Here is a 12,063-nt window from a genome sequence, read left to right as displayed (position 1 = left end):
TCTGGATGGAATCCAGCTGGCTGAAACGCAGCCCTTGAGAGTGATGTGGGCAGAAGATGGAAAAAGAAATCAAGCCAGAGAAGCAGTGTATGAGCTAGTGCTTTCCACAGTCGAAAGAACTGCCTGGGGTAGCTCTGGATTTGCAGCTGATTAGTTCCTAAAATTTCTTAATGACTAACGTGCAACTTTCTATCCCAGTTGTCCTTAAGAATCTATGAAGAATAACAGTACAAAATCATACCCAATTAAGAGTTAAAATTGTATGACAAGGCTCTAAATGGTAAGAGAGCCTCTCTAAGAAGGAAATCACTGCTGCTTGGAATAGTTAGGAAAAGAAGCTCTGTGGAGGTGATGTGGGTGATTTTTCTTCCAGGATGGGCAATATTTCAACGTTCAATGTGAAGGCAGCCCCAGACCAGGACACAGTGTGAGCAAATGCTTAGCAGTACAGGTAAAGGTGATGGAAAATTCAGGAGATGCTGGACCAGCTTAGTAAAGAGCAGAAAGTATACAGGGGAAGTAGGATGGTTAGAGTGGAAAAGATGCAGGTCCTTAAATGCTGGTATTTTCTTCAGATTGCTGTAGAAAATTGGGACATGGCTGTTTTAGAGTAATGGAATGACATGATGAAAACAGTGCTGAAGGAAGATTAGTTTAACAGTGGTGTTAAGATGAGTGCGAATAAGAAAGCAAGTACAGAGTTCAATTTAGAAGCATGAGGTGATGTAGGACTGGATTAAAGTCCTTCAATTCCCTCCCCTGAGTCCATGTTTTCTAAATTCAAGGAGAATGTTGTATATTTTTTAGGCTTGTCTTAAGGAAGAGCAGAGTTTGCCAGTAAAGAAGGATAATGTGATCTAGATGGAGGCACCAGCCAAATAAAGGTGAACAGGAGGTGGGTGGTATGCCCTCAAAAGGTTAACTAAATTTGCTCAGCATCACACTATTCATGGTGTTCTAGACCTCCAAGTTTTTGTGCTTTTTCCATTGTACCACTCTGCCTTTTTCCCAACTGTAACACTACCGCCATTATTCAGCAAATTTTGTTTCATTGCTCGTAACATTTTAATTTATTCCTTGCCCAGCATGAAACATGGTTTGCCTGAAGCCAAAGAAGCCATCCAGAGTCATATTTCAAGCTTCTAAAGGTGTTACGACATCCCAAGAAAGACAGAAGCTTCTGTAGAACATCTCCAATTCTACTTTCAAGATTACTCCAGTGGGTGACCAGAATGGTAGATCAACAGAGAGGTATTTTTGGAGCAAAACAACTAATGAAATTATCAATTGCTAACCTCGAAGCAGATAGCTTACTTTCTTTTTTTTATTGTCCTTATTTTTGCATCCAAAAAACTGACTCTCTGAAAGTACGTATTTTTTTTTACTACATTCATATTATTTTTCCCACCTCCCTCTCTACTTATTCATTTTTCATTTTTACAAGGACCATACTTCTCCAATCCAGAATTCTTTCAGATAGGTCTAGAAGCTGGACATGTAGGAATGGAATCCTAAACTGAAATCTGAATTTAGACCTCTGAAATGATGAAGTTTAGGATTATCAGCTCACATTCCATACCCTCATTTCCACATAAGCACATTAGCCCATTGACCTAAAAGGGTACTTAGTGGGTACAGCCTGTTGATCTAAGAGATCTGATCTAGTATCAAGTTTGTCAACTAAACCCAACTTTTGTGCTTGCTGGAGATGATGTTCATCAGCCTAACAATATCACTTATTTATTACATCTTTTCCCCTTGGTTCAATGAACTGGATGCTTAAGAATTACCAATGCAGTCATTAGCTATAAATAGCTTCCAGATATAAACTATCTCATGCCAATTAAACCCTTATATGTGGCAATCCTGAATGAGAAATAGATTATAGGTGCTGATTCTTAGGCTGGCATTTCTCCCATAAAACCCAAGGAACGTGATTCAGAAAACTCAGTTGAGTAAAACAAAACAGGTCAAAGTCTCCATTAAAAACTTGAATGGAACCCAAGTCTCTTTAGAGGAACCCAAATGCCCTCAAGTCTCCAGTCAACACTATTCCCACAAATTTCTAGTAAGAGGACATTTTAATTCTGAAATCTCTTAGTCTGACAGATTTAATATAAAGATATGACTAAAGTTTGGCTCTCGTATTTTGAAGAGGATCTTCAAATGAAGTTTAGCTGAAATAAAAACAAAGGGCAAAGCAAGAGAGGTTAGAAATGGGGAAACCTTTCCCAAACCTTAAAATTAAGAATGGTTTGTCTTTGTAATGAGTGAAGAAGGGAGTGTCAGTATCATTTGTAAAGTAAGTCATTCATACATTCTGCAAAAAGGTGATCAACCCATCTCTTCCACAGCAGAATCTGCAGGTTTATGAGCAGAAGCAACTTAAATATTTCATCTCTTCTGGCCTCTAGACTCTGCTTTAAATTATATGTCCCTCTCCACCAACATTTTCTTAGTTGAAAGAAGAGAATTTATAGGTATTTTGCAGAAGCAGTTTGTTGTTCTGACTTGAAAATTCATTACTTCCCCCAAGTTTAAAAACACTAGAATTGTTGTTTGGCCAACTATTTCCTTGATTGAAGAAAATATTATTTTTATCTAAGAAGATGAAGCCCATTAAAAAAAAATCAGTTATGTATTCTGTCTTATATCCATCAATGATCAGAAAGTTAGATTTTTATCTGTTTAAATTATAAAAACTTACATATACATATCTTTACTGCATTTGCATTATAGTTATTCCAAGCACAACTGTTAATTTATGGATGATGGATAAACATTTGTTCCATAATGACCACTGTCATTTTGGAAATTCATGGTGTTGCAAATGAAATTCTACTTTCAGCACCGCCGTTTTCCGTAGGTGGTGTCACCACTCCTGTTTCTTGGGTTTGATCCTTCACTGCAGTCTTTGTCCCTTCTTTCTTTTGTCCTCCATTTGACTAACCACCAAGTTGTCATTGATACTGTTGTTTATTTCTACATAATGTTTCTTATACCCAGTTTTTCTCATCCTCAGCCACCAGTGGGACTAGGCACAGTCTTTTTCCTTTGGTAGCCTCCAAATTGTCTTAGCGCTCTCTTCTCACGCTCCCTCACCCCACCACTTCCTGCAAAAACCTACTGCTTAACCATCCAAAGGGACCTTCTTGACTACAAAGCCCCATCTCTGCAGCTGATGTGTGAGGACACTCTGGAATCTGGCCTAATTTGGCCCTAACAGAACGGGTTTACAATCGAAAAAGGGGCAGAGGCGGCCTCTTCCTCCGCCTTTCATTTTCTCCTCTCTCCTTTCTCCCTCTCTATTTTCCGTTGCTCCTTCTTTTCTTTGACCAGTACCTCCCTTCATTATATTTCCAAACTGCATGTGCTATGCAGATCCTTTGATTCAAGAATACCGGCTTTATTTGAAATGACATACTCAGTTTAACTCCAAGCCCTCACTCAAGTGCTTACTTCACCATCTTGGAAAAATACAGCTTGTTGAATGCTTGCTGAGTTCTATGCTCTGTTAGTTATCTTACATTTATTATCTCACTTAACCTTTATACCAACTCTTTGTGATAACCTTATCTCCATTTTACGGAGAAGGAAACTGAGTGAAAGAGAGGGTAAACTGTGCTCACACAGTCTGTAAATGACGGAGATGAATCAGGTCTTTGAGGAAAGCCTTGCCAGGCTCAGATTCCTGCTCCTCCAATAGGGGGCTCTGTTGGCATCTCTTTTATTTAATTAGATCTAGTAATTGATAGTTAACCACAAAATTCTTTGCATTACTACGAAATTTTTTTGTGTACCTGTCTTCTCATAGCTGAACTAGATATATCTTCAGGGCAAGGATGGTGTTCTCTATTATTCTGAAATCTTTTTTGCACTAGAGTAGAAATAGAATAGAAGTTCTCAAAAACAATGGAATAGATAAATTAGTATGTTGATGGAGGTTTCTTAAGCCTATTCCTGTTGGCTTTAATTCTATTCAGAAGGCACGTTATGACTATTCTTAGGACAGCAACTCAACTTCTAAAAAGTAACTTAAACTGTTTGATATTGAGTATATTCCCCAGATCTTTTACTAAAAATAGCTGTCAAATATGAAAAAGAATGTGATAACACATATGAAGCCTCTCGTCTCAGATGAAAAATATTACATAACCCGTGCTTTCATTCATCTACTATATTCAGAATACTTTCACCTAGCACCATTAAACTCTCAAGAGAAAGAAAAGAACACATGGTTTGTTGGGGCCTTTCTTTTCTTGGGTGCACTTTTATACATCAGAATTAAAAGCTGAAGTTTCAAGAATTTCTGGATGCAATGCCAAGCACATCTGTTTACTAGGACATTCTATTCAGGGAAAGATTGATTATTGGCAGGTGAAGGTTAAGGAGGAGGCTTTAAACTTGCAGGAAGTCTATTCAGAGGTTATGTTATATTATAGGAAGGTGATTTTGGTGCGAAGCCATATTTGTGATTCGAGCTTGTAGACAATATCCACAGGTGCTCACTTCCGAATTACCTTATCAGTAAGTATACAATTGGCATGCAGTTAATCTTTCCTCACATGACTCTGCTATAGCTATTATCTTATAAAAGTCTATTCTTCAGTTTTATTTTCAGTTAATATAGTGGTTACTGCCTCTGAGTTATAACAGTGTAACACAAAGTTGGACAATAAACCAAACTCTCTGTAATTCTGATTTACGTTTTGTTTATTGGGAGTGTTCTATTATTGCTCAGAAAAATGGGACGATTCTTAGGTTGGTATTTCATCAAGGGAATGGATTCAGGGGGTTCTCCTGAGTTCTTGAGAAAAATTTGTTTCAGTCCTGTATGCAATCTATGAAGTGGAACATCTGCATATATATATATATTATTAGCCCTATTTGCAGATGGGAAAAACTGTAACACAAAGTAATAAAGGATTTCAGTTAACTGTAACAACACAACTAGTATCTAGCAAAAGCAATCTGCATCTGAACTGAAGATTTGGACATGCCAGCAAAGAACAGAGATTAAAACTGAAGAGAATATTAACAAAAGCAAAAATACATAGAAGAAAATCTACATGAGAGTCAAAATTGCTTAGGAACAGAAAATTCAAGTATTAAGAGTTTTATAACATGCTCAGGTATGTGATAAACTGTCCCCCACTTTACTATGGTACTCTTCTCCAAAAGTGTATAGGCTTGCTCATGAGTTTATTATCCAGATGAACTTCAGAATCTTTATTTCATGTTCAACCAGAGCCATCTGGGCTCCTGCCAAGCTCTGCTCCCATCTAACCTTGTGTGAGAACTTGATTAGTATTACACAAAATGTGTAGACTACTTTTGGGAGACTCTACTGTTTGCAATGAAGATTTTTTTCTTTTTTTCCCCCCAGAAAACAGTTGTGTCTGTTTATTCAGCATAACATTTTAGTATCAGCCTCACCCACTTTAGTTAAACAATGACATGTCCGAGTCTCTTGGATTTACATTTTAGAAGATGGAGAAATAGTTTTCTACAGATTTGTAGCTGTGTGATTTAAAAAAAAAATCAGAGTCTAAGAAAAGGTTTTACCTTTGAAGGGAAAGTGGAGAGCTACATTTTTTTAATTAACAAGGTTTAGCACATTGTGCAGTAGTCCAGGGCTCACTCATCTTGAGAGCAGAAAGGGCTAATTTAGTTGTTAGAGCTGAAGATGAGGTCAAGCCCTGTAACTGCTAAGGCTTCTTTCTGAAAGTTCTGTGGACATGTTTGCTGGAGAGAGAGAGAGGGATTTCCAGAAATCCTGCCTAGCCCTTTATCCTAGAGGGGTTCCAGTTTCTTTTCTTTCCCTGGCCTGGGGCAGGTGCAGACCAGATGATCGGGATTGGGAAGAATATTCTTTGATGTAGCTCTAGGTCCTGGAAACTGAAATTCAATGACCAGTGTCAAGGACACATTTGCTAGGTGGCATTCAGTGCTTTGTTAGGGAACTTCTCCGTCAGCTGTGCTCCTGGGGAAAGAGCGCATATAGATGGCTCAGTGTTTGGTGGTGGTACTGAGTTTGGGAGCAGACCACAGCTCAAGCTGATTGCCTTCAACCATTTGTTAAATTTGATTTGGAGGTAAACGACAGCAAAGGTCTAAACCTCTTGTTTTGTCTAAAGGGTATCTTGCTTTACCAATTATTTCTGGAAATTTGACCTGACTCTCCAATGTTTTGCCAAGTTATTATTTCTTTCTAAATAGTAGGCCAGGAGGAAGGAAGAGGAACACATGACCCTTTCGTAAATTCAACTCCCTGCTGGGGTCCACTGCTCAGGCCCTTTGTTTCCCCAGTACTGCTGCCCAGCGTCTGCTCTTTATTATCCTCTAAGGCAGGTCCCAGGACTCTGCTCCTCCCTGCAAAGTGTATTCAACTGTCACCATTGTCTCTACAGATCCATTAACTCAGTTGCTCCAAATCCTTAAATACCAAAAGCAACCCCCTGTTCCACCCCCCACCCCCTCTCTCTCTCTCTTTTTCATTCTCACTCTCTTGGTCTCTCTTCCCCATCCCTCTGCCCTTGGTGGCAGAAAGACTAAAGACACACATAAGTAGATAGCATTAGTGACTGACACGACTGAGCTGAGCATGCACCCTAGCCTTTTTTTCTACATATGTACACACCAACTAGCCTTCTCCTCTCCCATTTACTGCACATGCACTGAGCTAGGTGCTTTCAGTGTTTTCTTCATAAAATACTTCCCCAGGGTGGCATTCTTATCTCCACTTGACAGAGGGGGGAACTGAATTGTTAAGCCACCTGTCCCAAGGCCACACAGGTAGTGAGAGGAAGTCCCTGTATTAGAACACAAGTCTGTCTGAACACAAAGACTGTACTCTCCTGCTTTCCAAATTATATTTGAAATTGTATACCATAGAAGGGCAGCTATTACATGTAATTTCTACCATAGCTATAGAAAGCTGAAATAGATGCTCAAGTTTAATTTGGGGCAATAATTTCACATTCTGCTTAAGCAGTATTTTTCCTAAGCTACCCCAAAATACAATCAATCAAGTTCCATTTTTTTCTTTCCTCTCATGGGTGGAGAAGGCTATTGGGCTATTAAAAGGCTCTAAAGTGAAGTAACTGGAGAGAAAAATGCCTTGGAGGTCAGAATGTCCCTGTGACCTAGTTAACACACATTTTTTGGAATCTTCTGTGGGGCACAAAAGTGGACCAGGCCAGTCCTTGTCTTAGGAAGCTTCATCCTATCCAAGGACTCACGGAATAAAAAGGCAAAGTAGAAAGCAGGATAAACAACAAAGCAATTGTGTTAAGTGCAACCTATAGATAACAGCTTCAAGGAAAGCAACTGGAAGATGTAGTCAGTGGAGGCTTCTTGGAGGTGGCACCTAAATTGAAACTTTGAATGATGAGTAGATAGAGATGATGAAGATGTTCTACACAGTCCTACAAATGTAAAATCAGGAGGAGCCATGCACATGATGGCCAACTCTCATTTTGCAGACAACAAAACAGAAAACTGGAGTGGTTAAGGGAAATGAAGAGACCAGGAAGGGGGACACTGAGGTGCAGGGAAGGGCACACTTTTGCTGCTGTAGGGGTTTTGTGGAAGATAGGGTCACAAAGTTGGGGTCAAGAAACAGACAGCCAGCCTGTCAGACTGAGAAATTCAAACTTCACCCTGTAGGTAGGTAGTGAGGATCTGTGTGGTAATTCTCGGCTGAGGAATGTTTTGATGGAAGCAGTGTTTGGGAAACTCAGCCCTCAGTGGTGGCCCAAAGAGGGAGATGGAGGCAAGTGGGCCAGTGTGGAGGTTGTGGGGATTACTGCGTGTGGTGCGGTCACTGCCCTGGGGTGAGCGGTAGCGGTGGGCCAGCTGTGGGAGATGTTTTAAAGGAACATCAAAGAACCTGATGACCGATTAGCTGTGGGGGTTATGGGAATATTAGAGATAAAACAAAAGCTAACTGGCTAATTCCCCTCCTTTCTAGCACATTGAGATACAACTGAAAATATTTTAAATAGGAAACATACTTCAGGACAAAGTTTTCCAAAAGTATCTTCTTTCAAATACCTTTTTTCCCCCCTATGGATCTAACGTAAAGTAAAGGTAAATGTATCATATGAGCAGAGACTGAATTTTATACATGAGACTCTTTTCCCTCAAAGTCCATAATGATGATACAAATAATACTCTATTTAGAGTTAGCCCCTTAAAATTTTTTATCCCCTTAAATTTACTCCATTCTCTCCATGCAAAAATATTGCGCAGGGAAGAAGTGGATGTCCTGACCTAACCTGCTAGTTGGCCTTAACCACATGGCAATGGTTGGGGAAAGCATAATACTCAGTACCAGACATCCTGCTTTGTGGATTTCAAAAGAATAAACCATTTTAAGTCTAAAATATAAAAACCAAGCCCCTGTCCATTCCCATATGGATGTATAATAAAGAAAGGAAATGCAGAGTGTCACACTTGCTACTTGTCTCTGTATTAACTATTACAAAGGAAATGGCCACAGCAATCTGCCTGAAGTCCCATAAATTTCCACAGAAGGAAACAGACTAAAAGAAATCTTTTAGTTCTTTGATGAAGGTCCCCACTCATGATCTACCCATAAGTTCAGTGAATATCTGGATCAATGTATTTTAATTTTCCACTCCACCATAAAAATAGACTTTTTAACTGAACGAGCCATGCTTTCATCTCTAAGATTCATCACCTTCCAGCATGCCTAGATAGCAGGATGCCTCAGCTGTGCCAGTGGAGATTTGTACCCCAGTTATTTTCACTTCACTGGGAGGGAGACCCCTGTGCTCAGACACTTGTACAGCTGTTAGATGCTGATGGGAACTTCACGTGTGTCACTAGCACACATGCTGTTGGAAGAAACCAAATGTCAAACAGGTATGTAGAATTCACCATAAATATGCCTCTGAATGTTTACCATCTGGAACAGTGGATGGATTTAGGTTTTGAAAAGAAACTGGGATTGCCCTCTGGGCATTGTCTTTTAAGGAAACCCTTTTAGTTGAGCTAAGAAACTTCCTAACTTTAGCCTCGTTGCGGAATTAACATATCATGTCGCTTTTGCAAGGTGTGAATTGATTATTTCTCAATGCTTTCTTTCTGATTTCTGTCCTGCCTAATCTTGTGTACAACTGATTTTGCTGGGGGATTCTCTCCTAGAGTCAAAATCCTGGTCAGGCAGCCTCGTGGTCAGGCTGCAACATTAGGGACAATATGCTTGTGGGGCTCCTGTGGCTAAATAGCAACTTGCCTTTGTTAGATGCCATCGTGCCGCATCTTACGGAGGAAAAGACCATCTGTGAGGAGGAATGTTACTTTCTCCAGAAATATTTCTGTAATAGTGAAAAATGGCATTGGTAGTTAGCACCGTACCTGCCACACGCTGGGCATGCATGAGTCCTGATTCTGCTACAACATGAGATAGTAGTTTGCCTTTCTGTCTTAATTTTTTTAAACCCCAGTCCCAAAAGGGAATGACTGGCATTCCACAAGAATTCAGCTTATGAACTTAGTCCTTTTTGAGTTATGTAATTGGGCATCAAAAAATACTCAGCTGTAATAACTGCCTGGTTATTCATAAAGATTATTTTTCTCACTGACGATTCTTAGACTATAATAACCAGAGAATATTCTGAAGAACAAAATACCATACTAAAATATTGTTTTAAGCATAACTTAAAAAAGAGGATTGAAAGCTATCAACTGGTTGCAAAAAAAATACATATAATGCAACCTGAAACATAATTTTACAGGCATCTGTCTGCTGCTGAACTTACAGAAATCACAAAGCACTAGCCATAAATCCTGTTATTCAAACTACGACACAGCTCCTATTTCAGAATAGCTTATATACAGTATTATTCATCGAATCTCTCACCTGCAAAGGGAAAGACAGTGTTGGGTTTCTCTACCAAATGTGAAAGTTAAGTAAGAGCAAGAATTCTTAAGCACTGCAGGTATATGAACATTGACGTAGGAGGGAAAAGTCTGTGAGGGTGCAAAATAAGTAACTCATTCACTCATACAGCTTAAATAAAAATTTGAAGGATGAAAAAATTTTTTGATCCCTGTGAAAATAGGGCATCAGTTTCAAAGGCCTTTTTTGTATCATGAATTCAACATAGTGTATAAACCCCATTGCTGTAGAAGGGTAGAAGGTCAGTTTGATTTTGCTGGGGAGCTTTCGACAGAGTGGTTAGGTTAACGGCTTCTCACAGATATGATGACATCTTATTTTATGTTTCTCAGGCACCGGATGACCATTCATTTCCAATGACTAATTTATAATTAAAACCTTTTTAAAATGTTTATAACCAAGCCACAAAATCTATTTACATTTAATTAACACTTCAGATAGCCAGTTTAAAACCTATAAATGGAGTGACTTTAATGATCCATTACAGAGATGCTACTTTAGTTTTCAATGACTTGTAAAACTTTCACAAACAGATCTGCAAATGAATTACCTCCATCTGCTCCCCTGCAGCTGCAGGAGGGGTATGTTAAAAAGCATTTCCCTACTTCCTCCGTTTCTGCTTTCCTTCTAGTTCTCAGCATTTTTGCTTTAAAGCCGATCTGTCAGCTACTCCAAGGGCAGCCTGTACTCTTAAAAAGAGTTTTCAAACTTTGGAGTCAATCTCCAAAATTAAAAGACAATTTGGCCATGGTAAATCAGACATAACCTACACTGGAAAAATCGGTTAAGAAAGCGTTTCCATCTCTGCCAGCAACTCAGCGATAGACTTTTTAAAAAACCTTTATAAATGCAGTAATAAAGTGCAACAGTTTGAAAGTGAAATTTAATTTTGAAAGCTAATACATAAATGCTCCCTTAGTCTTATCCATCCTTTTGAGCAATTTATAGCTCCTGTTTTGCGTATGTAATGAGAAGATTAAAGGGTACAAACACTGCTGCTAAAGACATTTTCTTAGCTACACCTTCAAGAGCAAGGCTTGAGGAGTGTTAGTTCTATAAAGACGGCCAAGCACCAAGCTATGTTCACTGTTATCTGTCAGTCGTACAATAGCAGCATTGATAGGATAGCAACAACTGGCTTTGACAAGTGTGCTGTGCTAGCATTCCATTAAAAACTATGCTAGGAGAGAGGGGAATAGGGGGGAGAGAGTGGACAGAGAGAGACAGAGAGAGTGAGAGGCATTCAATGGCTTTTACTTTACCTGAAAAAACTGCTTTTCTTGTGGCTGCAGAAAATGAATTCCTCCTCTTTTTCCAAAAGCAAAGTCGTTCTCTTGCTTGCAACTCTCAGAGAAGACCACACAGCTCCAGCGAGGCAGTCTTCCTGCTCCTAATCCCCACTCGAATGTGATGACACACACTAACCCCAACCATCTGGTGAAACACGTCCTCACGCACTCAGCATAGTGGTGTGTCAAGACAGGCTGCCCAATCCAATTGCTGGCGCTGGGTGTCTCTTACTGACTGGAGGCTGAGGGCAGCGCTGCAACTGGAGGTCTGCAAACTCCCAGTCAAGTAACCTGAGATTTTCAGAAAGGACTGCTATAAAAAGAGGAGAAGTGGGAGGTACTACAGAAAAGGTGGAGGAAATGAATTATTCTGGTGGCCAGTTGGGCGTCACTTTCTACAACTCCTTGTGCTCCCCAGGGGCCAGCGGATCCACGTAGGATGTGCAGAAACACTAGAAATCTCCCTGCCAACCTAGGGAGGGCAATCATCTCACTAAGACACTCCCTGTCTGCACCCCCCACCTCCAAGAAGATAAAAGATTCATCTTGATATACCGATAAAGTGTTAATGTAGGAGTACCTTGCACTGCAATGTGACATCTGCATTTTGAAATCTAAACTCCTACCTTCCTTTGATTAGATTGTCGCTGCCTCCAGCATTCCTGGGAGGAAGGGGGTGAGGGTGCAGCCAGCTAAGAGCAGAAACTTCTCTATTCCCACGTACAGCTCTTCACTGTTTGCCACACAGGCTGAACTTCAGAAACAGTCAATGAAAATCATTTTAGTTTCTACTCATGTAAAATAGCAGGCACTCCCATAGGTAAAGGTGGCTTTTTAATCACTTTT

The 12,063-nt window shown here is 39.8% G+C and overlaps 1 protein-coding gene across 2 annotated transcripts in view; it reads right to left on the bottom strand.

The window, feature by feature from the left end:
- SULF1 (sulfatase 1) overlaps positions 1-11,503 on the bottom strand; it is a 163,956-nt gene extending 152,453 nt beyond the window's left edge. The window contains exon 1 of one of the 2 annotated variants that reach the window (XM_073229650.1): positions 11,191-11,503. The gene's annotated coding sequence lies outside the window, so the exon portion shown is untranslated. The remainder of the gene's footprint in view (positions 1-11,190) is intronic. The other variant, XM_073229648.1, reaches the window with a different exon arrangement.
- Positions 11,504-12,063: the final 560 nt, after the last annotated feature.

Source organism: Manis javanica, chromosome 2, assembly GCF_040802235.1.
Source record: "Manis javanica isolate MJ-LG chromosome 2, MJ_LKY, whole genome shotgun sequence".
Taxonomy (NCBI): Eukaryota; Metazoa; Chordata; class Mammalia; order Pholidota; family Manidae; genus Manis; species Manis javanica.
Note: the sequence above shows the minus strand (reverse complement) of the source record. Positions and strands in the feature narration are given on the sequence as shown.